This window comes from Halichoerus grypus, chromosome 3, assembly GCF_964656455.1.
Source record: "Halichoerus grypus chromosome 3, mHalGry1.hap1.1, whole genome shotgun sequence".
Taxonomy (NCBI): Eukaryota; Metazoa; Chordata; class Mammalia; order Carnivora; family Phocidae; genus Halichoerus; species Halichoerus grypus.
The window spans coordinates 70,475,782-70,503,511 of NC_135714.1; the positions used below are offsets into that span (position 1 = coordinate 70,475,782).

Consider the following 27,730-nt stretch of genomic DNA (forward strand, 5'->3'; position numbering starts at 1 on the left):
GTGATACAATCCATTAATAAAAGAAAGAACAAGAACCATATGATCCTCTCAATAGATGCAGAAAAAGCATTTGACAAAGTACAGCATCCTTTCTTGGTCAAAACTCTTCAGAGTATAGGGATGGAGGGTACATACCTCAATATCATAAAAGCCATCTATGAAAACCCCACAGCGAATATCATTCTCAATGGGGAAAAACTGAGAGCTTTCCCCCTAAGGTCAGGAACATGGCAGGGATGTCCACTATCACCACTGCTATTCAACATAGTATTAGAAGTCCTAGCCACAGCAATCAGACAACAAAAAGAAATAAAAGGCATCCAAATCGGCAAAGAAGAAGTCAAACTCTCACTGTTTGCAGATGATATGATACTTTATGTGGAAAACCCAAAAGACTCCACCCCAAAACTGCTAGAACTCATACAGGAATTCAGTAAAGTGGCAGGATATAAAATCAATGCACAGAAATCAGTGGCATTCCTATACACCAACAACAAGACAGAAGAAAGAGAAATTAAGGAGTTGATCCCATTTACAATTGCACCCAAAACCATAAGATACCTAGGAATAAATCTAACCAAAGAGGCAAAGAATCTGTACTCAGAAAACCATAAAATACTCATGAAAGAAATTGAGGAAGATACAAAGAAATGGAAAAATGTTCCCTGCTCATGGATTGGAAGAAAAAATATTGTGAAGATGTCAATGCTACCTAGAGCAATCTACATATTTAATGCAATCCCTATCAAAATACCATCAACTCTTTTCAAAGAAATGGAACAAATAATCCTAAAATTTGTATGGAACCAGAAAAGACCCCGAATAGCCAGAGGAATGTTGAAAAGAAAACCAAAGCTGGTGGCATCACAATTCCGGACCTCAAGCTCTATTACAAAGCTGTCATCATCAAGACAGTATGGTACTGGCACAAAAACAGACACATAGATCAATGGAACAGAATAGAGAGCCCAGAAATGGACCCTCAACTCTATGGTCAACTAATCTTCAACAAAGCAGGAAAGAATGTCCCATGGAAAAAAGACAGTCTCTTCAACAAATGGTGTTGGGAAAATTGGACAGCCACATGCAGAAGAATGAAACTGGACCATTTCCTTACACCATACACAAAAACAGACTGAAAGTGGTTGAAAGACCTAAATGTGAGACAGGAGTCCATCAAAATCCTAAAGGAGAACACAGGCAGCAACCTCTTTGACCTTAGCCGCAGCAACTTCTTCCTAGAAAGATCACCAAAGGCAAGGGAAGCAAGGGCAAAAATGAACTATTGGGATTTCATCAAGATAAAAAGCTTTTGCACAGCAAAAGAAACAGTCAACAAAACCAAAAGACAACCGACAGAATTGGAGAAGATATTTGCAAATGACATATCAGATAAAGGGCTAGTATCCAAAATCTATAAAGAACTTATCAAACTCAATACCCAAAGAACAAATGATCCAATCAAGGAATGGGCAGAAGACATGAACAGACATTTTTCCAAAGAAGACATCCAAATGGCCAACAGACACATGAAAAAGTGCTCAACATCGCTCGGCATCAGGGAAATCCAAATCAAAACCTCAATGAGATACCACCTCACACCAGTCAGAATGGCTAAAATTAACAAGTCAGGAAACGACAGATGTTGGCGGGGATGCGGAGAAAGGGGAACTCTGCTACACTGTTGGTGGGAATGCAAGCTGGTGCAGCCACTCTGGAAAACAGTATGGAGGTTCCTCAAAAAGTTGAAAATAGAGCTACCCTACGACCCAGCAATTGCATTACTGGATATTTACCTCAAAGATACAAATATAGTGATCTGAAGGGGTATGTGCACCCCAATGTTTATAGCAGCAAAGTCCACAATAGCCAAATTATGGAAAGAGCCAAGATGTCCATCGACAGATGAATGGATAAAGAAGAGGTGGTATATATATACAATGGAATATTATGCAGCCATCAAAAGGAAGGAAATCTTGCCATTTGCAACGACATGGATGGAACTGGAGGGTATTATGCTGAGCGAAATAAGTCAATCAGAGAAAGACATGTATCATATGATCTCACTGATATGAGGAATTCTTAATCTTAGGAAACAAGCTGAGGGTTGCTGGAGTGGTGGGGGTGGGAGGGATGGGGTGGCTGGGTGATAAACAGTGGGGAGGGTATGTGCTATGGTGAGTGCTGTGAATTGCATAAGACTGTTGAATCACAGACCTGTAGCTCTGAAACAAATAATACATTAGATGTTAAAACAAAAAAAGAAGATAGTAGGAAGGGAAAAATGAAGGGAGGGAAATCGGAGGGGGAGACGAACCATGAGAGATTATGGACTCTGAGAAACAAACTGAGGGGTCTAGAGGGGAGGGGGGTGGGTGGATGGGTTAGCCTGGTGATGGGTATTAAAGAGGGCATGTACTGAATGGAGCACTGGATGTTATAGGCAAACAATGAATCATGGAACACTACATCAAAAACTAATGATGTAATGTATGGTGATTAACATAACATAATAAAAGAAAAAGAATAAAGACTGAGTGTGGGGGAAAACTGAAATCACTTGTAAGCTTATATCACCTTAAATAAACAAATCTATTCCATTTTTAATGAAAATAACATGTACTTAGCTTGGAGACTTCAATTTAATTCCTCTAAGGGATCCCTCTGAAAATGACTATCCATAACTTCAGAAATTCAAAGAACTAACAGTGGAATGTGTGTTCCATTTATATCTTTAAATAAACATTATTTAGAACTAATAATGGTGTATAACAAATACTGGCAGTTTATATTATCCAAGTGCCTTGAGTTTACCAAACAGATTTACAAATGGGATACTATCTTATTTGACCTTTGCAACAACCCCATGATGTGGCAGATGAAGAAAGGGGCTAGAAAGGCTATGACAGGACATGCTGGAGGTCGGAGAGCTGTTAAGAAAGGGAATTGGCCTTGAACCCAGCTTTCCTGGCTCCTTCGCTGGTGCTCTCCCAACTCCTTTGCAAATAAAGATCTCCATTTATCTCTTACACAAAGATGTAGGGAAGGAGGAAAAAACTCTAAGCCAGTATTGGGAAAAATTCAGAATTTGCTTTGAACTTTTAAATAAAGAGTTTCCAATATGTTAAGATTTAAGGTTTTGCATACATGGCAATTACATTTTTCTTTTCTTTTCTTTTTTTTTAGATTTTTTCATTTATTTGAGAGAGAGAGAGACACAGTGAGAGAAGGAACACAAGCAGGGGCAGTGGGAGAGGGAGAAGCAGGTTTCCTGCATAGCAGGGAGCCCGATGCGGGGCTCGAATCGAGGACCCTGGGACCATGACCTGAGCCAAAGGCAGACGCTTAACGACTGAGCCACCCAGGCGCCCCACAAATACATTTTTCTATGTTGAGGAAAAGAAATCTTATCATAGAATGTTCGTTGGGTTATTTGATATCAAAAATCCCTTTCAATGATGCTTTTTATAGTCTAAACAAGGCAAGAACAGAGAAATTCAATTTCCTTTGAATGAAGTACGTGTTTAAATAAAAATAGTACCAATACCCCACACCCCAAATTCTAACACTTCAGGGATATTGAAAAATACCTTGGAATGAAAAAAAAAAAACATATAACTCTCAGGAGAGCTGAATTCTGGCTCCAATACTGTCCTTCACCTTGGGTATGTCACTTACCCTTTCCTAGATACAGTTTTCTCAAGTGATGAACAATGAAGCAGATGACCTTGATGATCCTTTAGCTCTAATATGTTATAGTTGTAAAACTGGAGATAATTCTATAAATCTCATGAACCACAAACTGCTGCTATCTTTTTTCCTTAAACTAAATATATTGTATGATTTTATTGTATCAAAATGAAACATTTTATATTATGGTATTTAATGCTTTAAGCACATAAGTGGTACCTATTTCCTATCTCTATTATTGATGATAATTTAAAATATTTTATTCTCTTAGTGAATACTAATGTAAAAAGTCATTGAAAAATGCAGTTTCCTTCCTCTATACTCAGAATTTAACATGCATTCACTCATTTAACCAGTATTTATTAGAGTTAGGAACTATAGTCATTTATATTTTAGATCAGCATATTATTACTATTCTACTAGCAGTAGGAAACTGTAAAAATACAAAATAGTATAATTTAGTGCAGGGTTTCTTTATCTTGGCATTATGAACATTTTGGGGTGGGTAATTCTTTGTAGTATGTAGGATGTTTAGCATTCTTATGCATGTAGGATGTTTAGCAGCATCTCTGACTTCTACCCATTGGATTTTATAGCAAGTCCCTCATCCCCAACCAGTTATGACAACCAAAAATGTTTCCAGATATTGCCAAGTATCCCCTGCGGGAGAACATTGCCCTGACTGAGAACTACTAGTTTAGGAGGAGATTGGTGCTTTGGGGTTAGAAAGAAATGTATTTGAATTTGGTCCAGCAGTTGCCGTCTATGTAATCTTTGGCAAATTATTTAACCCTGTGAGCCTCAGATACCCCATCTAGAATGAGGATAACATCTGTGATGGTTAATTTTATGTGACAACTTGACTGGGCTGCAGGATGCCCAGATATCTGGTTAAACATTATTACTGGGTACACCCGTGAGGATGTTTCCAGGAGAGATTAGAATCTGAATTGGTAGACTGTGTAAAGCAATTGGTCTTCCCAGTGTGGGTGGGCTTCATCTAATCTGTTGAGGGTGTGACTAGAACAAGAAGGTGGAGTAAGGGAGAATTTGTTCTCTCAGTCTCACTGTTTGAGCTGGGACATTAGTCTTCTCCTGCCCTCAGACTGGGACATATTCCGTCAGTCTTTGTGGTGCTCAGACCTTTGGACTAGGGGCTGGAGAGTTATGTAAGACCAACATATTTCCTGGGTCTCTAGCTTGCCGAAGGCAGATCATGGAAGTTATCAGCATGCATAACTTCATAAGCCAATTCCTTATAATAGATCAATCTCTCTTTCCATCTCTTCCCCCAACCCTCCATCTATCTTTGTCTGGAAAACCTTGACTAATACAATATCTAAATCAGTTTTGTGGAGATTAGAAGAAATAATAGTTGTAAAAATGCCTGATATCTAGGAGGTACTCAATACATTTTTATCCTTTTTTAATTTCTTCTTCCATAAAAGTCAAATGGTAATTCTTGAATAAACAACTCAAAGCCTCAGAAAATAATATAAGTTTGGCTGTGAGATCAAAATAATTTTCCAGTGGAACATTTACAGTCTCTTTGCCTACCCATTTACCAAAGTTCTCTTTAACTTCAGGAGTCTTTCCTACATTCATCACAAATAACAATGAAATTAGGCTAAGAGACTGTTACCACATTTTCTTATAAATGGTAGCAACATAAAGAGGAAGCAAGAATCATCAAAGTATTATGGGTTTCAAGACTAATTTCCTTTGATTTTAGTTTTTATAGCAATATGCATAGCTAATTAAATTTGAGAAAAGAAATTTCCCTTTAACTTGATCATAGGATCTCACATAATTCCCTTTGTTTTCGTAAATTGAATGCAGCTGAATGGATCAAGAAGAAACATGTGTCAAGTTGGCCAGGGTGTGCGTCACTCCTTCACTCTTTTATGCATTTATTAAGTGCTTACTAGATACTACCTAAGCACAGGGCTACATAGCTCCTGTCTGAAGAGTTAAAAAGGAGAAAGTCAAGTACATCAATGATTTAATATAATGTGATGTGTACATTATGCAACAGAAATAGGGATAAAGGCATTTGAAATTAGATAATGCTACCCAACAACCCCACTAGCCCCACCCCATCCTGCCTAAAGCTGGTTGTTAAACATTTACCACTGGATAAATGTTCCGAGAACTATTTAAAGTTAGAACAGATAAGACCAATTGGATACTGTGGGAAGAAGAAAAGGAAGAGTCTTGGGTTATCTCATTTCTAATTTGGGCAGCTGGGTAAATGGTGGCATTCATCACCAAGATAAGGGATTATAACAGGAAGATATGGTTTTAGAAGAAAGATGATGAATTAGTTTTAAATTCATTGCATTTGAGTAGAGACATACTTGGATAAATAGGTCTGGGGGTAAGTGTAGAGTTTGGGGCTAAAGATTTAGATTTGGATGCTATTAGCATGACAAGCCATACAGTGAGTAGGGCAGAGAGCAGGAGCCACAACCCTTGTGAGTGAAGACCATTTGGTGCCATTAGAGGATGAGAAAAGCTAAAGATACAAAGGATGAGAGAAAGGAGTCACATAAGAAAAAAAAAGTGTTAAATGTCACAGAGAGGTCAAAGTAAACAAGGTCAGTGAATTATCCATTGCCTTTGGAAATACAGAGGTTATTGGAGTTGAGGGAGACTAGGTTTGGTGCAATACTGTTGGTGTAGGCCAGTCTGCAGTGACTGGGGAGTAGAAGAAGGAATGAAGACAATGAATGTAGACCACTCACTTAAGATGGCTGACTATGAACAAAAGGTAAGATGGTAGCTAAAGGGGAATGTGTGATCACAGGGAATTTTTAATTGTATTTAAATGTGGTCATTAAAGTATTTTCTTTCTTTTTTTTTTTTTTTAAAGATTTTATTTCTTTATTTGACAGAGAGAGGCACAGCGAGAGAGGGAACACAAGCAGGGGGAGTGGGAGAGGGAGAAGCAGGCTTCCTGCTGAGCAGGGAGCCCGCCGTGGGGCTTGATTTTCTATGCTGAAGGGAAAGCATAAATAATGAGTGAGAAGATAAAGGGAGAGAGAGAGGAGATGCGGTAAATAATGATAGTGAACTACAACTTTTGGGCTTTATGCTTTGTGACTTTGGCCTCGGTCTTATGACTTGTTTTGGCTAATGGGACATTATCAAGCATGATGCCAGCAGAAGCTCAGTAAGCACTTGCATATTGGGATTTGTCTTCCTATGAAAGCCATTCACCGTATTGTAAGAAAATCTGGACTAGAGACTAGTTTGGACCGCTAAATGATAAGTGGCCACGTAGAACTCTGGAAGATGAAAGACTATCTGGGATGGTTCAGCCCCAGCTGAGCTCTCAGCTTGCTGGAGCCACATGAGTGACTCCAGACAAAAATCACCAGAAGAACCACCCAGGTGAGTCCCGTTCAGATTGCAGAATCATGTGCAAATAAGGGGATTGGTTTTAAGCGATTTAATTTTGGGGTAGATTGTTATGCATTTAATAGATAAGTGAAATAGGAGTAAAACAGAGAAGTTGCCTGAGTCACTGTGAAGGCAATATTGCAAAAGCTCTAATTCAGGACTTCTGGGCTCTACTACTTAATTTGCATAATATTGGATAAATTATTTAGCTTTTTTGACTCTCAGTTGTTTATCTGTACAATGATGATGAAATTGAAGTAAGGTGATAGAATCTTGATAAATATTTGCTGGTCTAATATTAAAGCACAGGTGGAAGGTTTAACTTTGAAGAGAAGAGGAATTCTTTGTTCTTTTAGACAGAAGGGAGGCAAGACCCCAGGAATTCATTAAGTTGCACTTAGCTATTCCCCTTTTTACATTTATATAACATTTCACAGTTATAAAATACTCTCTTGTATACGGTCTCATTTGATCCAATAAGGAAAGTAGGTAGACAACATTTGACTGTAAAGAAATGGAAGCCTGAAGAATCTAAATTACTTGGCTAAATGTGCAGGCTTAAGAGGTGAGCAAGGATTAGAATGCAGTGCTTTGGACTCAGAATCCAAAATTCTCTCATGGCTTTAGAACAGGCTACAGACTAAAAATGAGAGATTCTGGCTTCGGGCCCTGGCTCTGCCAAGTACTAAATATTACTTTGAGCAAATTACGTCATCTCTCCAAACTTCATGTATAGAATGCAAATAACAATTCCTTGCAATGTCAAAGGGAGCCAGTGAGGTGGAGAAGCTCTTTGCAAACTCTGAAGTAACACACACATGTAATTGATTATTGTTTCCATCACTCTGCCTGGTGCATCTCATCAACATTATCACTGCGGTCATTTATGTCTTGTATTAGGTGTGTTATAAAGAAAATAAATCTTGGGCGCCTGGGTGGCTCAGTTGGTTGGGCGACTGCCTTGGGCTAGGGTCGTGATCCCGGAGTCCCGGGATCGAGTCCCGCATCGCGCTCCCTGCTCAGTGGGGAGTGTGCTTTTTCCCTCTGACCCTACCCCCTCTTGTGCTCTCTCTCTCTCTCTCAAATAAATAAAATAAAATCTTGAAAAAAAAAAAAAAAAGAAAGAAAATGAATCTTTAGTGTTCCTTTACTTTTTCCCTTCCATCCTTCCATGTCTTCCTCTCCTTGGTGATCTTAAGCTGCCCAGGAGTCCTAGTTCTGGAACATTTTTACATTTAGTTCACTCATTAAAAACAAACTCAAACAGGGCACCTGGGTGGCTCAGATGGTTCAGCGTCTGCCTTCAGCTCAGGTCATGATCCCAGGGTCCTGGGATCGAGTCCCATATCGGGCTCCCTGCTCCTTGGGAGCCTGCTTCTCCCTCTGCCTCTCTCTTTCTCTCTGTCTCTCATGAATAAATAAATAAAATCTTTGAAAAAACAAACAAACAAACAAACTCAAACAGACTTGTCCTCTATTCCCCCCATTTAAATTCTAGTTTTCTACATGCATCTAATCCATACTTAGGAGATAAGGATATTCCTGAATAACTGTCTTTCTAGTCTCGGGTAAGATGTATTTTCACATTGGCCTTAGCCCAAAGGAGCTAATACAATGCTGAGATTCTTGGCATAGCCCCGTGGGAAGACATACTAAGACATGAAATAAGTATAGGGTTTGTCACATGACCTCTGGTGACCTGTTGTGCAGGCTTTTTGAGAGTCAACCCAATATTTCCTGTATGGTCCCTGATTATTTACTGTGTCCAGAATGGAACTATTTTTTATGGGTCTCATGTTTATTTTCATCCTGAAATAAAAGACAAAATTTAAAGACAGAATATGACTGTCATTTAGAATGACCCAAGTGGGAAAACACCTTGAATTTTCACTTATAAAGCAGATGACTGTGTTATACTTTTAAAGACTAGACCTTGTGGAACAATCTAGTATTCAGAATGTAGAAGGCCTTGAGTTCTCGTGCTGTGTTCCACTTTGTCCTTTAGACCAGTCACTGGGCATTTTTGCCTCACTGAGCTAATCGTATTTGCCATACACTGATCAAAATAATTTCACAGCCTTTAGCTTATTTTAAGAACTGAACAAATGTGCTGATTTGTATAAATAAGACAGAGTGGAGAACTTTCCTGGGAAATGAGAGATATTTTGAAAACAACTGTCATACTGAAGATGACAGGGAGGCTTAATTAGCTGATGCTTGCAAAGTACTTTGAAAATGAAACCCATGATGTCCTTACTAAGCATGATGAATACCATTTAATCTTGGATAAGTAAAAAGTCATATATTTTGAGACATTTAAATTTGGTGTGTGTCTTCTACAAAATGCAGATTGTTCTTTTTGTAAAAAGAACAAATAAAACTCTTGTGAAAAATCCAGAAATGAGACAAATTTTTGAATACAAAGTTATTAGTCTTGAGGACTTAAATATGGAGAGTTGATGTGAAATTAGATCATGTTTTTTCGCCCAAATGTATGAATCTATTCAGAGGCATTGGCATGGCTGAAAGAACACTTGGTACCGAGTTGAAAGATCTGAGTTCCAGAACTGAGCTGCCTTTGCCAGCCAAGAGACTTTTTGTCAAGTCACTGGTTTCTTCATCTACAAAACAGAAAAAATTATAGTACCTCTCCTATTTATCTTCTAGGGTTGTTCTGAGACTCAAATGTGATCATATAGTCATTTGGTGATTGCACCTGTAAAAATGAAATGAAAGATATCATTTCCTTGAAACATTCATAAAGCAAAAATGGCTTAATAAGTCCAATAATTAATACTTCACAGAGACTTTAATTCATCCCTTTTGCGTTCTTAAGTTCTTTCTTTCCTTTGTACCACTCTTTCTTTTCATGGGTCTAGAGAGGTTAGAGGTGAGAGATGGCAGGGAACTTTGAGGAGAGCCTTTTCCTTCTGTTAGAAACAGAGTGTCTCGTTACCAAACTTTCAGGAGAACCTCATCTGGAATGTTAAAAGATGACAACTAGACTGCATTTTATAGGAATGGCCTTTTGGGGGAAACCTAGGATTTGAAATTTTAAATGCCTGAAGTTCTTCTACTGGCCAGCCCATGTTGCATCAAAACAAACATCCAGATGAAACATTTGGCATGACAGAAACAGGTCTACCCTTTAAGAAACAAACATCTACGAATGTCAACTCTATTCTAACTTGCACGAGTAGCTGTCTTGAGACAATTTCTAACATTTCTTATTTAACACACATAAACATTACAGGACAGTAAAGATAACTGTAAATTCTTTGTTGCTCCTCCTATTGAGAGGTCTACTTCTCTGCCACTCAAATCTGGACTGGCTTTAGTTACTTGACCAAATGATTGAGGTAGAAGTGATATTCTAGGACTCTAGAGTTTAGCTCATAAGAAGCCTTGGAATTTTGACTTATGTTCACCCAATTATAGTTTTATTGAAAAAGTAGGTTTTTATCATTAACTGTTATATATAATAGGTAATATAACGGCTTATATTTTTTGAGATTTTACTATATGCCAAGTACTATGCTAAGCACTTCACCTATGAACCATCCGTGTATTCCTACCTGTCGCCTCACCTCCACTTCATAGAGTATCCATCCAGTGAGCCTCCTGAGTTCTGTGCCACTGTGCCCCGTCATGAATGAGGAACATGCAAGATTTCAAAAGGAATTGTTTTTCAGGGACATTCTCAAAGATTTCTCTCTCTCTCCAGCTTGGGAGAAATTAGTACATTCTCCCTCTTCTATAACGTGTCATTGAAGGATTACTTTATATTTAGAGGATCCCACAGGCTTATCTTAGGCAAGACTGTACAACAGCCATGTTTCCACACCTCTTCATCATTCCTCCTGGAGTTCCTCATCTGATTGTACCACTCACCACTCACTAATCTCATTGGGTCTCATTTCACAACTCTAAACAAGAGGGACCCATGAAGGCAGTGCTCTGTTCTGTCCCTCAGGCGTTTGCCAGCCCTTCTGAAAGTTTCCACCACTGCCTGTGTTAAAAATGGTTCTAACAGGCTAAGGGAGCATAAATACCTGAGCAAACATGGTGTCTTTTTTGTTTTTTTAAGATTTCATTTTTAGGTAATCTCTACACCCAACATGGGGCTCTAACTCACAACACCGAGATCAAGAGTCATATGCTCCACCGAGTGAGCCGACCAGGCCCCCTGCAAACATAGTGTTTTAAAACCAGTTACAGGTTTTCACTGACCTATAGACAAGGTCAATTCTTCTGACTTGTAAATCTCAGACTATGATCCCACCGGTTCCTATCATATTGAATCAAGCATAGGAAAAACGCTTTGCTTTTGGAGCTATTTGAGAGTGGTGCAGTGTGAAAAATTATTTTGGCTATATTTATTTTTCTTTGCTCAATCATATTATTGATGAGGGAACAGAAGGCAAGGTGAGGACAAAGCAGAAGCTAACACCCCCCAACCCCCCCCCCCATATATGTGACATTCCTCATGCACTCCTGGCTGCCCTAAAGCTAAGGAAAGAAAAAACAAATAGTTAACTTATAGAGATTACAATCCTGCAAGACTAAAGTCTCCCTCAGTTTACAAATGTTTTAGCAATCTCCAAGAACAAAGCATTTCTATCAAAGGCCTAGCTTCCAGAAGGAAACGTAGATACAATTAAATGTCCTTATAACTTGCAGCTCATTAACAGATACTTGAAGCGGGCAGAGTGTAAAGTTCCTCCAGGAAGCTCCTAACCTTATTCATGTTAATGCCTTGCTAGAAGGAAAAAAACCTTAATTTGACAATGGCAAGCCCTCTAGTATCTTGTAGGTCCTCTTTAGCATATCAAAGTTCTTTTGAAAACCTCCCTTTGCCTTACTTCCCCCAACCCCATAGTATATAATTAGCCACCCTTCACAACCGTGGTACAGCAGCTCTTTCTGCCCACAGGTCCTGTCCCAGTGCTTTAATAAACCACCATTTTGCACCCAAGAATTCCTTCTTGGTTGTTGGCTCCGGACCTCACCCTACTGAACCTCACCTATATTCCCAAACCCCATCATTATGATATCTGTCCTTTTATTTCCTCTTTCTCTGTGCATGCAGAGTTTTCTTGTATTTACATTGATTCCCCCCCAATCTTTTTGCATATTCTTTGGGGTAACAGACACCTGAATATAGCCAGAGGTGGATGTACTACAAAGCTAAGAAGCTTAAGCTTTAGAGCTCTTCACTTGAACGGGATCCTTACAAAGCCCTGGACCTAATTTTTATTTTTTATATAAAAAAAGAAGGCCCCATACATACAGTAAACTTTTGGTTCACAAATTCTGAATCTACTCCTGAGTACGGCTCCCTTGAAGGCCTGTGGCATTTGTCATGTTGCAGGACTTAATAATATCTGAATGAGGGGCGCCTGGGTGGCTCAGTTGTTAAGCATCTGCCTTCGGCTCAGGTCACGGTCCCAGGGTCCTGGGATCGAGCCCCGAGTCGAGCTCCCTGCTCGGCGGGAAGCCTGCTTCTCCCTCTCCCACTCCCCCTGCTCGTGTTCCCTCTCTCGCTGTGTCTCTCTCTGTCAAATAAATTAAAAAAAAAACAAACAACCTGACTGATTTGCTTCATGTTGTTAATGGCATGACAATTCACCTTTTGAAGCCTAGCCCACGATAAGATCAGATCTATTACTCCTATTCTCTCTCTGCCTTTAGCTCTTTTCTCTACGCCCCACTCCCCCAATTTATTTCATTCCCTACTTCCCTGAAATTTCTTTCCCGTGAATGTCAGATTCTTGGCTTTCTGCTCTGACTATTCTTATTTGAATTTCCCTTATTAGTTAAACTCAACCAGCACAATAGAAAGCCTCTTTGGATTCAATGGAAATTGTCTCTCTTTTGTTAACAAAGTCGGTTGTTAAGCGCTGCTAGTTGGGAGAGGAATTTCAAGTGCTTTCAGCTCTGTGAATGTACGAAGAACTATTCATTGGGGTAGTTCTCTTCCAGGATTAAGAAAACAGCAAATCATACCTAAGAACAGTTCCAAGTAGCCTCATTCTCATGGTGTTGGGATCTGCTGGGGAACAATGGTGGGCTTTGATGAGTAGTTCTTGTGAGAACCACTAATGAAAGGACTCACTCCAGGCATAAGTCCCTCCAGGATTCAGCACATGGTTGAAGCCTCTCATATGCCTTGGTGAGGGCCAACACATTAAGCAGGGAGAACAATGGCTTTTCCCAATGGTGCAATGTTACACATTACCTGCCTTCTCTGAAAGCAGCAGATACAATAACCCTAATGAATTTTATGGCTGAGGTTTGAGAAGTTCTTTGAAAATAGGGTGAAAAACCTGGGCATATTTATGCCTTCCAAGGGGAAGCTCCAGAAGATTCATTCAAGCAAGGAGAGGACACAGCTGGTCTACAGCTGTTAATTCTACCTCTCCCACACTGGGAAAAGATTTCCCTCCAACTAAATATCTAGAAACCTTCCATCTGCTCTTCCAGATCCACACCATATCCACTCTCCAAGCCTTCTCCAACCTGAGCTTTCCCAGAACCTGTGTGAATTACATCTTCCAGTTCTCTTGCCTGATGCTTTCTGTTGGGTTCAGCCGGTGGGGTGCACTGCAGGAGAAATGTGAGGGAAGGAGGAGTGCAAAATCAGGGAATACATTTTCTCAGCTCCCTCTCTGTGACTATGCCCCTCTCGTGAAGGTCATAGCTCCCCTCAGCGACCCTCTCTATGCAGCATTTTCTGGCTGAGTTTAGAAAATGCTCCCTTCCCTGGCATGTACAAACGTAGTTCTTACTAGCCTGTTCTCAGAACCCCTTGTGCTTCTCTATACCCTGCCCACACCTTGACAAATAATCCCTTAAGACATTCTCTCAAATCCCCAAATTCAATTTTTCCGCCTGGATCTATCATGTCTGGAACCTTGACCAAAAAACACTTGATTCAAAAGTTAGGATTCATGGGTTTGAATGTTTTCAGACCCTCTGCCAGTGAAGCTGTCTCCTGCTCCGCGCTGCTGCCCGTTTCAAGTCTGTCTAATAGTTGCTGTAGGGACCCGCCTGGAACCCTTGAGTTGCTATGGAGATGATTGAAAGCTGAGGGCATCTGAGATTCAACAGATGCAGAAAGAAGCCTTCTTGGAGCTTCCCTTATCTGACTAAAAGCAGGACCTTCTGAGAAATGAAAAATGCCATAAATTCCCTCCTCAGCGTAGCTTCTACTCCCGGGAGAGAGCCAACAGTAAACCTACCATAAATTCCTCTCCAGGAGAGTTTTATGGCTCTGAAGAAGAAAGACCACTTATACTTGTATAATCACACATTTTCACAAACTCTCTTATCTCCAGTTTGTTCTAAAAACCCATTTGTCTTTCCTAAAGAAAACTTTTGTCCTTTCATAGAAGCTGTTTCTTCCCCCACTCATTCCTTTTCCCTGCTAAGTTAGGTGTATAAGCCTTAAACTTTAACTCTTTAAGGAGCCAGCTCCTGGGTGCATACAGATAAACCTTTTTCTCCTGTTAACCTGTCTTTTGTCAGTTTAATTTGCAGGCCGCAAACACTGAACATGAGTGGGTAGAGGAAAAAGTTTTTCCTCCTCTGTAGTGCCTTAGCTGAGGCACATTTTTCTTTTTAAATGGAACATAGCAATCCTCATCTTTGGAGAGAATCCAAAGCCACAAGGTATTCAAATGTGATTAGCACTCAATAAAGATGATTTTGCTGCTATAATCATAAGATTTGAAGAGTGAACTGAAGAGTTTTAGAAAGAAATATGGGCAAATAGCTCTGGGAGTATTTTGTGTTAGAACACGGCTTTTTTTCACTTTAAAGTACTCTCCCATTTTGCTTTTCATACAATCTCTAGAATGTTATGACACCAGGATTAATCTGGAACCTTAGGAAGTAAATTAGTCTCTCTGTTCTTTTTTCCTCCATTTTGCAGTCTTTTTCTATGCCAAAGGAAATCCAACTCATTAGCTCAGTCTGACTACAGACTGTAAACCTCTGTTCTAAAATCACTGTTTTTGGGTAGTTAGTCCCAAAACATGCAGAAATTTGCCTCATCAAGAGTAGTCTAGGGGCGCCTGGGTGGCTCAGTTGGTTGGGCGACTGCCTTCGGCTCGGGTCATGATCCCAGGGTCCTGGGATTGAGCCCGGCATCGGGCTCCCTGCTCAACAGGGGGCCTGCTTCTCCCTCTCCCTCTGCCCCTCCCACTGCTTGTGCTCTCCTGCTCTCTCTCTGCCAAATAAATAAATAAAATCTTAAAAAAAAAAAAAAAAAAGAGTAGTCTAATTAGCCACATTGAAACAAAATTGTCTTTTGGATGAATAATGGTGTATAAGGGAATCTGCTGTTAATTCTTTTTGGACAATGACTATTTTTGATAGTTTCATGGCACTAAAATGTACATACTACACTCAATAACTATGCTATGGATCTCTAGAGATATTAGCCGTGTTATCAAGGTGCTGGGAATGTGAGGTGAGTCAGCTACTTCCAGCCATGATCACAACCTCAGACCTTATTGTGGCCACCATCCAAATACAAAGGATTTGGGAAAAATAAAACAACAAAAAAACCAAACATAGAATAAGCATGGGCTAATTTTTGTCTGTCACTTTTTGGGAAAAGAAAAGAAGTTAATCATATCCAGAGCTCAGACTATAGTAACCTTCTACTTTCCTACCCAGAGTATTTTTCAAATTATAAGAAAATATTTGCTTTTGAAATCAATCACTTTCAATTGTTTTCAGATTACAAGGAGACATCAATCAGCTGTTTTTATTAGTGGCTAAAGCCCCCATACCTATCTAAGAAGCTCTTAAATGCAAGATCATTGGGAGTACCAAGGTTTAAACCAAAAGTTTTCCCAGTTTAAAACAAAAACTTCTAGTATCTTCCTCTACCTGTATTTTAGGAAATTACTGAAAAGTTTCCTGGAAAGAGCTTAACCTGCACTCTACTATGAGGTGCTCAAAGGCTACTGTTATGTGCTGACATTGGGATCTGGGAAGAAAAAGAGAGGGAAAGAGGACATTTGGGGTTCAGCATTTGTGTTTTAATTCTCCTGAATTCCAACAGAATGCTACATGGATTTAGAGTTAGCTCAAAGTTTTTCGGTTCCCAATAAAAGGTTGAGGGAATCCTCTGAACTAATGGCTTGAGAGCTAAAAAATGATTCCAGAGGGCTAAGAGAACATGAAGATCTGAGCAAACATGGTGTCTTAAAACTAGTTACAGGTTTTCATTGACTTACAGTCAAGGTCAATTCTTCTGACTTTTGTAAATCTCAGTCATCCTTGCTACTGGCTCCCTATCATATTATATAGATGATTAGGTTCTGAAGTTGAGTCAAGCGTAGTAAAAATGTTTTGCTTTTGGAGGTATTTGAGAGTCATTAAATGGTGGATCTTATCCTTGTTCATATATTTATATTAACTTTATGGCTGTAGCACTTTGATTTGAGCCTAGGGTAATTTTTATCCTATAAAAAAACCATTGCTCCACTCATAGTCAATTAAAAACCTAATAGATAACGGGATGCTCCTTCTAAACATTTTGCCCATTTTTTTGGGGGGGAGAAGCTGCAAATCTGGATTTTATACATAGTCTGTGACTAGTAATTATGTAGTAGTGATAGATATTTGATTAGAACGTGGTTAGGATTTTATTGTTTCAGCAATTACAGACTTATGCCAGGTACTTGGGAAATATGTATTTCCATAAATGACTATTTTGAGAACTGTCTCTGTTAATCTTATTTAGGTTTCAGGAATTTGGGGTGACCCTTCTTCAAGCAGCACTGCAGTTTCTCATTATCCTCAAGTGAACAGGTAGCTGAAAGGGTGGCATAGGACACTGAAGATGGCAGGAACAGGTTATAGGAGGATATTGGATTTAATAACTCACTTTTTTCTTGTTTAACATATTCCAAATTCAATTAAAAAAAAGTCATCTTGCTGAATCAAAAATGTGTGTGTGGAGAGTGCCTTAAAATTTGCTTTGCCCAACTAACGGATGCTTGAGAAAATCCCCAGAAACTCCAGCATCGATATAAAAATATTTTTCCTTCTTATGAGGACGGGAGTCATAATAGATTATGACCGCCATTCCTACTCAAGGCAAGAGAAGGTCACTGCAACCTTTCTGAATAGTTGCCTAAGAGAAGGCAGAACACAGGCACACCCCCTGCTTGAAGCCTCTTTGTTTGGCTTCCTTTTGTATCAAAAAGATTGGCTTTCACCCTAGGAGAGGTTGTAATTGGATTTTAGCATGAAAGGAGGTTGTAATTAGATTTCTCAGCAGGTCTACAAGCTCTGTCTCTGGAAAAACAAGGAAAAGGGCCTGGATATCCTTTCCTCTAGCTGGGAAAGTAGCCCAGCTGAGCCCAAAGGGATTGTACTAAAGGCACAGGAAAAATAGGCGATGCGTGTGTCAGCCACCCCTGATTGATGGAGCTATGTGAGCTCTGGCCTCTACGACCAGTGTCTTGTCCTTTAGATGGAGGGTGGAAAGCAGTGCATGTGATACCTAAATATGGCTTGGATGCTGCTTTGGTAGGGAATATTTCTGAATGGAACCCTCTGACTCTTGGTCTATCTCCTGATGTCCAGAAATTTCTATCTCTTAGAGAAGGGAAGGGAGCCTAAAGTTTGGCAATCCCTAGAATGTCATTCTCCATCTAGATTTAGGAGTGAACTTCCACAAACTACCAGAATATATTTTGGGTACTCTTGATTCATTTTGAGTTCTTATTTGTGATTGGTTGCATTTCAGTTTCTAGGATATTTTCTAGGAAGTTCAAATTAGAATAAGATTGGGTCACAGTAGACTTTTGTACTTGATTTCTTTTCAGTTTCTATAGTTTTGTAGGACATTCGTTCAATTGTTTCATTTGAAACACTAATTTAAATTTAAACTTAAAAGGTAAATCGTATTCTTGAAGTTCTGCATGTTCTCTTGCTGCTTAAATCTACCTATTCTAACCATCTCTCTCCACTGGGCACTCCTTGTGTCACTATACACCTCTTCTCTCTTTTTATCTCCCTTTTCTCTTCTCTTAAGCATTAACAAGCTGGCTGACCACTGCACTAGTGTAAACATAGCTATCCATTCCTCAAAGGAAGGAACAGGCTTGGAGTCCATTCTTTTCTGTCTCTTCTATTGGCCATGTAAATAACTCCTTGGAAACTTTAGTGCTGGCAGTTATTGTTTGAAGTGAATTTCCCTCATGTTGCCTGGAGCCTCCCCCTAGAGGCTCCTTTGCAGGCAGCTTCAGCCAAACTTACAAGTCCTCCCCCTCCCTTCTAGGCCAAGGAAACTAAAGAAACCTTCCTTTAACATTTTTGGTTTTCAGGGCAGATTATGACTATTGATCTGTTCATCTTACTTCGTCTAAAGTCCAACAAACTGAGAAAGACACCCCATATATCCTAGAAAAAAGAGAGGTTTGCTTTGACTGTTTTCCTTATTTCACTTTTCGTCTTACTATTGGCATATTGTTTCTTAGACCATGTACATCCATGCTTCTAAATAAGGCCAGGTAGATCTTCTGCTGAATTCATTTATGTCAGAGGAAGACTGTAGGCTGCTATTTTTAGTAATTATTATAACTATGGAAAATTTTCCTTTCAGGGAAATGTAGTAAACAAAATGATTATCCTAGGATTTTCATAATCAAACTCAAACAGACCATTTTCCTTCACCCCGTCTTTACAAGATAGCCAAAGGCTTTGTTATTAGAGAGGAAACCTTCAGTCACCCTTCAGTCATTTCAGCTGACATACGCATATGGTCACCTGATCCAGAGTTAACACTGATGCTTCAGGGCTTTTAAGGTATTAATGAGTCTCTTGGGAGAGCTCTGTAGCTTGACATTACAGTTATCTGAAGGATTACAAAAAAGATGCTCTTCTATTTTGAGTTCTCTGCTGAGTCACCATCTACATCAAGGTGTCCTAGCCCTGTGAATGATACAGATTTTCTGGAGCTCTGACCTTCAACTGGCTGTCATTCTTCCTAATCCAACCTACTACCATGTGGGGCCGAGTGAGGGATAAACATGGTTAATGCCAGTTGGGGCATTGAGTCTAACCAGAATTTGACAGAGACAGTAAAGATACACATTAAATATGAATCAAGCAGAGGATAAAAACACTTAGTGCTCAGGCAAAAGGGCATGATGGGGAGAGTTGCTTAGGATTTGCATCTCCTGTTGCTCTGCTCTTTGCTCTCCCAGGAGCTGGCCTTCTCTCTGTTCCTCAAATAGCCCATGATCCCACCTGCTACAGGGTCTTTGCACAAGGTGTCACATTCAGAATTCTCTTGCCAGCTCCCATTCACCCCAACCACCACCACCCAACACACACACACACATGCACACAAGCACACACAGAGACACCAGAGAGTAATACCGATTTAGCTTCAGATCAGGGAAAGCGGTCACTGACCTTCGGCAGGGGTCAGGCTCCTTACATACTTTCTTAGAACAAAGGTGTTTTGTCCTCTTAATGCTTATTTCAGCATATAATTATACATACTACATATTCAAATATACCGTGAATTTTTCACCCCCCGGAATTATGCTATGAAAAGGAGGGACTTGCCTTATATTTTAGTGCTTCCGAGATCTCTCACATTAAAGACCACTGTCTCAATGACTTTCATTTTGAACAACAAAGTACCATTTCAGGAAAGCAGCCTGAAAGGACCTCAAGCAATGCTTATTTTTGTCATGCTTAAGGCGGTCATCTTGACAATAAAAAAGGAGATAAAGATATTTCAAGCAGATGTGGTAATTATTCTTGAGGTATGATTTCATTATTGCAAGTGTTGGAACTGCAGTTTTAGAAAACCACACTTTATAGACTCAAGTGGTTTCAAATAAGTCCTTCTGATGTGGGAAACAAAGGCAAAAGAGAAAGTAAATGTCCTTCCTCCCTACAGCCCACTGACAAGTCCCTGAAATCGGCAGAGTGACCTTCCTCTAGGGACTCAGCTGCCTCGAGCTTAACACTTTGCTAAGGGCAAAAGGCAATCTTAGCCCGACCCCCCAGGATCCTATAAGTCTACTTTAACTTAAAAAAATTCCTTTGTAAACTTCCTTTATCTCTACCCCCCAAGATACCTGTTGGCAATCATCCCCCAAGCATATGACCCACCGATATACATCTGAAGGGACTCATGACTGAGATTTTGTTTTTACTAAACAGTAATAAGTGACCTTTTCCTAACAATAGCTGGCCCCCTCAAGGTCCTGGAAACCTTGTTTTCAAAATACCTTGGAGGCTTGTGCTGTCCCTAACCCCCTCCCAACCTGAAAGCACATAATCAGCCACTTCTCATGAGCCCACTGCAGCTCCTTCTGTCAAGGGTCCTGTCCCCGTGCTTTCATAAAATCGCCTCTTTGTACCAAAGACGTCTCAAGAATTCTTTCTTGGCCGTCGGCTTCGAACCCTAACATCTTTCCTACATCACTTGAAAGAGGGCTGGGAAAAGCAATAAAGTAATTAATACATAGAGATCATTACCATAGAAAGAGAATTTATGCTTGGGGATCCAATTTGCAGCATTGGCAGATTTTTCAGAAGTGTGTTATAAACAACCTGCAGAGGACTGATGATGCACTAGTCTGTATTAGAAAATTACAGAGTGGATTCAGTGAGTAGATCTTAGGCATCCTAAGTATACATTACAATATACTATCCATTTGTGCATTTAGGTTGGCCAAAGACTTTGGCTGAGGATCTTTTCATTAGAAAAATAAAGATGGCTTTGTATTTGAGGTCACCTTGTGTTTGGGCATAAGCACTTCTTATTAATGTGATGATTTGTTGAAGGACGGTCTCCCTAACTACACAGTAAGAGCCACCAGAGCACAGCCCCTCTCCATCCTCAGTCCTGCAGCACCTCTGGCATTTCTCATGGTACAGAACATTGAATACTTGAGTTGTCTGAGACATAAGATTACTTATTTTCATAATTGCATGACATGGACAACACTGGAGAAACTAAAACAGAAATTTTAATATAAAGCATCTTAATGAAAGAAAAGATGTTTTAATAACCTTTTACTCTATTGTTAATCAAGATGAGAATTTTCTTTATTCTTTATAAATGTAAAAAAACCCTTCTTTCTTTTTTTTTTTTCCTCTTCAGAAATTCAATGGTTCACATTTATATGATGATAATTCTGAGGCCTGTATTCATTACAGTTCACTCATTGGGAAATTCCAAGTTTAAAAAAAGCTATTCCCATCAGAGTTAGACATAACGATGAAAAGTATTAAAAGAACTACTACTTACTGAGCACGTACACCCATTATTTCAGTTAACCCTACAACAATCTTATGAATTAGCTGTTATCCTCATTTAACAAGTAGGGGAAACTGAGGCCTTGCAAGCCTAATAGTCAACCTTGACCACTGGTCAGACATTGGAATAAGAGCCTTACAGACACTATCTCATTAAATTCCCACAACAGTTTTATGACTATTATCATCTCTGTTTTACAGATGAGAAGACAGAGGCAAGAAGTGGGATAAGATAAGACTAGAGAGTGCCAGGATGTGAGCCCAGGCAGCCTGCCCCAGGATCCCCCTGGATAACCACTCTACTGTGGTGCATCGGGAAGATGGGAGCAGCCAGTGGGAACTTGGAAAATGGATTTATTCCAGGCTGTGCAGTATGTGCTATGAAGGGAGGTTATTTTTATCTTTCTTCTTTTGCCTTCCCAGTTGTTTTTCCCCTGCACTCCAGAGGAAACTGGTCATTGTTTTAGTAGCTTTCTTGTTCATTTTCTTAGCACCTATTCATTGAATCTCTAAAGGAAACATTTAGCTACTGCAATTGGTGTACATAAGTTGGTTGCATAATAGGAAGGAAACAAGCCAGGGCTGGAGACTTCATTTCTAAAGAAGGATTCTAGAGCCGACTAAGAGTTATTTCACAGAGTGGGTCATGAAACTCCAGTCTCTCTATACCCTTTCATTGCTATGACGACAGGCTGCTCCTGCTACATGTAGCCAGAAAAAGCAGCTGACATTTCAATGCGAGGAGCATAGGGGAGAGGTTTACAAAAACAAAAAACAAAACCCAAACCCTTTCGTTTGAATTTCAGTGAGAAAGGAAAAAAAATACCCCCAGAGCAAGTCAAAACCCCTATTCTTTCCTTTAGAAAAGATAAGAAAGGAGAAATGTTGGGGGCCTTCTCCCCTGTCCAACTAGGCCAATAAAACAGAACTGGCTGCAAAGCAGCATTTCGTCTCTCTCTCTTAATGGCAATCTGAAGCAGAAAACTCCCCTTGGTTTCACTTGACTTGGCCATTAAGAAGCAACTAATTGATAAAGGAGTAAAAGACTCACGGTAATAAATACGTCATGTTGAGCCCCCCCCCCCCCCCGCCCGGGGAATACAGTAGAATCAGATTTATTTTTCCATTTCTTTGGGTAAAAAAAGACAATTCAAAGAATATTTCCTTCTTGATCCCCAATTTTGTTAGCAGAAAAATAATTTCAAGTGCATAACCGAACACTTTCTCATGGCATGCCCCTCTGCCAGGTGTTATACTTGGTATTTAAAAAAATCTCATTTAATTCCTACAACAACTGCATTTGTGGGTATTATTACCACTACTTGCTTAATAGATGGGTAAACTAAGAGACCTTGAGGGAAAACCTATAGGAAATTCCCTTCTTACAGAGTTCTAGTTGGGACTTATAGGTAGGGTAGTGTTTTCATATTAACTATGATTGATTGATTACTTCATATGCACCAGGCCTAGCTGTTTTCTTGACTTAATATCACCACACATCTCTTCGGTGGCAACTAATTTTATGATCCTCACTTCCACAAATGAGGGGACTGAGGTTCAAAGAGTCATTTGCCCCAAGTCACAGAGCCTAGTAAAGCCCAGATATAAACCAGGTCTGTATGTTTCCAGAGCCCCTGATCTTACTCACTTTACTACACCATCTCCCTACAATCAGTCAAGACCACACATTCTGTTCCCCAGAGTTCTGTCCATCTTTTGATGCCCAAGACAAAAGCCAGGCTAGCCCCAGCTGGTACTACCATTGCAAGCTGAGCCTTTGGTGGAAGATGCCCTGCGGGCCTGTATGAACCAGACCCCAGCTTAGCTGGGCATCTCTTGGACTGCCAGTCCTATTGGGAAAGTTCTTCTGGATTTATGGGGCTCCTTTCTCTTTCACTGAAGGTTGTTCCAGAAGGATATGTGAAGGAAAAGGGCACCTGAAGTCTTTCAACAGCAGTTGTTTTTGTTCTTCTTCGTGGAAAAAGATCCCTAACATGTTCTGGACATTGTGCTAAACTTAAATAGCAATGCTTGTGTACTGTTACAAATTAATGGAATAAAAATGACAAGCTGTCAAGAGGAAATGAAATGAATAATGTTCGGGCGTTGTCTAGAAACATCGCCATTCATTTCCTTTCTATCATCACTGTCTTTTTACGTAGTTGATAAGTGGAGCTGCACATGAGAAAGACTGGGGATTGAATCCCAAAAGACCTGGAAAGGAAGCCTTAGTAATTGCTGAATGGCTGTACAGAAATCCCGTAAAAGAAAAAAAGGACAAGAGTCATTAATAACATGTACATATTGTTTTCAAAAATGTGGGAAGTAGCATTAGTTGACTGGACGATAAGTGGATGAAATAGATTGCTTTGCTTTGCTAGATCTTGTTGAATGAACAGAAATATAAACTTAAATCTTTCCTAAGAGGGGTATCTTTTTTTAAAAATAGTCATAGTTAGCAATAGCCATTACCATCAAAGTTTAGGTGAATAAGCTCTGAACTGAAAAAAAGTTGGTATCCAAGAGAAAGGGGAGAATTAAAAAAAAAAAAAAAGGTTTCTGCTGAGTAGGATTGAGTGAACATTTCTAGTCAGTGTACTTAGGCCGTGGGCCAGAGGAAAGCTCAGATACAATGCCAAGGTGACATACTTAACCTCTTTGCAGATTAAAGGCAGTGCAAAAGAGATACTCTTTCCGCAGTACCCCTTGGTTAGAGGATCAACAGCATCAATCTGCAGTTGAAAGCATGGTTTTCTCCTGCAGGGGGACCTCTAATACCTAGGAGGAATGAGTGAGCATGACTTGCATTACTGTTTTTTATTTTAGTAGAGCCAGAAATGATAGTACCTTACACTAGAGGAGTTTCCATAATCTCTTTAGCTCTTTGGTTCCCCTCCCACCCCTTTCCCTCCCCAAATAAGACATCATTAGGAATTAGAGAAATTTTATGTGTGTGCATCTTAAAAAATGGTAGAAGGAGACAAGAGACAATTAGTCATGAAAGTATAAAACAGAGTTAGGAAAGGAATAATAGTCATAATAACTAAAAAATAATCAAAGATTATAGTAGTATAGGCATTTTCCTACCTTTTGGAAAAGCAAAATGTTCCATTTCTACATTGATGTGAGGTAGTACGGACTGGGACAATGGTGGTGATGAAATAATTCCAGGTAATTTAAACATGGAAAATGCTTTGATTTGAAAGTTAAGAGAAAAACTACATCCCTTATGATTTCTTTAATATATTTAATAAAATATTTCTAAAAAACCCATTTCCGGATTCAGACTTCACCAAGATCTGAATGTTAATCTGGCCAAAAACAGTTCTCCATTTATGTTCTTGGTCTACATTAAAAACCATCATTTATTACTACTTACTGTTTAATCTTGGAGAAGAAAAGGAAACATGAATACGAGAGTTAAACTTTCCTATTAAGTAGCTTTTCTCTAAGTCACACAAAAGGTTTGTGGGTTTTTGTTTTTTTTGGTAAATAAATGGCTTTGTACTAGGAAAAAAATATTAGACATCTTCATCAGATCATGCAAATTAGTATAACAAATGCAATTTGATGATACAGTAAACTTATTAAAATTTACCTTCAGGGATGTGACTGGACCCAGAGCCTTGATACAAAATTGGAGTTGAATCCCCTCTTTGCACACAGCCAGGAAATAAAAGTTTGATAAATATGCAATACTCTTTAAAAAATCTCTTCCCCCGTTAGCTCTGCTTCTCTGCCCAGAAACACATTCGAGTCTGTTGGAGTTGAAATTCTGCTGCTCTGTCAACTAGTCAGGGTCTGAGGTGACAGACAAATGTGGAGGTTGGCACCGGGGTATATTTCAGGCTGTCATCGTTTTTGTTGCAGATTCCTGCAGTTCTCTGGCAGGCTGGCCTCTCTGAGGGTGCAAGCTTTCCAGGCAGTGCAAGCCAACAGGGAACGAGCTCATTCTGCCTGAGATGAGGGGGTTAACAGTCCTCTCCTCTAGCTCTTGTTCTCAGAGGCTAATAACTTGGCCAGAACAGAAGCACGTGGCTCTTTACGCATTTTTCTTCCTTTTTCAAACAACTCTAAAAGCAAGCAGGATCCCTTTTTTGGGGATTTTTATTTTAAGACTTTGAAAAGAAACTCCGCTGTTGTTTCTTCTTAAAGGAAATTGGGGGGTGGGGGTTAAAGGAAGGGGAGAAGAATAATTGCAGCAGACTCATTTTTACATTGCTTAATTGCAAATCGTTTTCACGAATACAGTCTCAATTTTAATAGAAGCGGGGTAACTCAGATACTTTCAACTTTCTTTAAATGACCTTCAGAAACGTCTGTATCTATGAAGCATCACTCATTCATATTATAGATCATTTGGATGCCGATTCAGAAATGTTGCAGTTGGGGCGTCTGGGTGGCTTAGTCATTAAGCGTCTACCTCCAGCTCAGGTCATGATCCAGGGTCCTGGGATCCAGCCCTGCGTCGGGCTCCCTCCGTCGGGCTCCCTGCTCGGCGGGAAGCCTGCTTCTCCCTCTCCCACTCCCCCTGCTTGTGTTCCCTCTCTCGCTGTGTCTCTCTCTGTTAAATAAATAATAAATAAAATCCTAAAAAAAAAAAAGAGATGTTGCAGTTCATGGACTATTATTCCTCCATCACCAATCCTTACTAAAACCCCCTGTATAATGACTGGTCTATGAGAAGAAGTTTTCTCATGAAATAGACTGGTGCTACGCACTTTTTTTTTTTAAGATTTTATTTATTTATTTGACAGAGAGAGACACAGCGAGAGAGGGAACACAAGCAGGGGGAGTGGGAGAGGGAGAAGCAGGCTCCCCGCTGAACAGGGAGCCTGATGCCGGTGCGATCCCAGGACCCCGGGATCATGACCTGAGCCGAAGGCAGACGCCTAACGACTGAGCCACCCAGGCGCCCTGGTGCTATGCATTTGTTTTTGACTTGGCATTTGGGTTATTTATACATGTGTCTAATCTGTTCTACTGCTACTTCTACCTTTATTGTACATTTATTATGTGTCAGACACTGTGTTAACAGTTTTTTATGCATGATTTCAGTTGATCCTCACAAGTCTATATGAGGCGAGTGGAAACTGTGTTCCCATTTGGGGGTAGTGCCGTATAAGCAGTAAGATCTGCGTGCTCTGAGGCCACACAGCTTGGGTTTGTGTCCTGGCTTCATTTCCTAACTGTATGACCTGGCACAAATTATGTAACCTCTCCAAGTTTCAGTATCCTTATCTATAAGATGGGGATACAAATCTGGGGATGATAATCATCTCTATCTCAGGCAGTTGTTCTGAGTTTCAGGTAAATGCAAGTGCATAGAAGACCTCCCGCCACCAGTAGCCACTGTGGTTTGCATGAGGAAACCAAGATTTAATAAAGCTGAGTGATTTTTCCAGGGTCTCCAGCTCGTGAGTTAGAGAGTAGGATTCCAACCCAGCTCCCTTGGCCAGCTGCTATGCTGTGTCACCCAACCTCTAGGCTATATAAAATACCTCCTTCTGAGTGAGCTGAGGGTAGGGATATGCTCCTTCTGCCTGGCACAGCACTTTGTTCACTATTAATGCTCCACTAACATCAGATGAATGGTTATAATTTAATTCAGATTTTCTACACTTATGCCAAAGTCAGGCCAAAAGCAAAATAACGACAAAAATAAACAAAAACCCCACCTATAGTTCTAGGCAAGTATGTCCTTAGACAATTGTGTCCAACCACTTTAGAAACATTTGCCCTATTTATTTGTCAGAACACCGCAAGGGAAAGGTAACAATAATTATCTCTGTTTTGCAGTTGGGGAAATTTGGGAGCAGAGGAAACTGGGCAATTTGCCTAGGAACCGAAACAAGTCACGGTGCAGCTGGGAACTGTCTCATGTCTCTACAATCAGGATTACTTGTTCTGAACGGCCTTTCCAGGCACAGGATGAAATGACGTGATGTCCTTTTGCCTCAGACAATAGGATGTTTTTCCTTAGCCAAGGTCTAGGGTGTGAGCCGTCTCCTCAGAGGCAGGATCAAAGGAGTGGGCTGTGTTTGACTTTGCTTCTCCTCTGCCTCTGTGCACATCCGGTCTGAGAAGTGTAGGAGACATAGTCACCATTTTTCTGACAGCTCCTGAGGGCCACGGCTATGGTGGTACTATTGAGGGGTATGTAGGACAAGCATTTCTGAAGATTTTGCCTGGTTTGGCTACGGAAATTTTCTCTGGGACCTGAAATATTGACTTCATATTCTAACCACATTCCCCATTTATTTGAGATAGCTTGATGAGATTGATTTCAGGTAATTATATTAACCCAATGAGAATGTAGAGAAAGTTGTAGCTG

The 27,730-nt window shown here is 40.0% G+C and overlaps 1 protein-coding gene across 4 annotated transcripts in view; it reads right to left on the reverse strand.

The window, feature by feature from the left end:
* The window catches only part of SPARCL1 (SPARC like 1), a 51,694-nt gene extending 26,296 nt beyond the window's left edge, over nt 1–25,398 (reverse strand). For 2 of the 4 annotated variants that reach the window (XM_036096720.2, XM_036096717.2), the window contains exon 1: nt 24,995–25,397. The gene's annotated coding sequence lies outside the window, so the exon portion shown is untranslated. Of the gene's footprint in view, nt 1–9,739; nt 9,809–10,667; nt 10,729–24,994 lie in introns of all 4 variants that reach the window. The other 2 variants (XM_036096719.2, XM_036096718.2) reach the window with 2 other exon arrangements.
* Between the last annotated feature and the right edge of the window lie 2,332 nt (nt 25,399–27,730).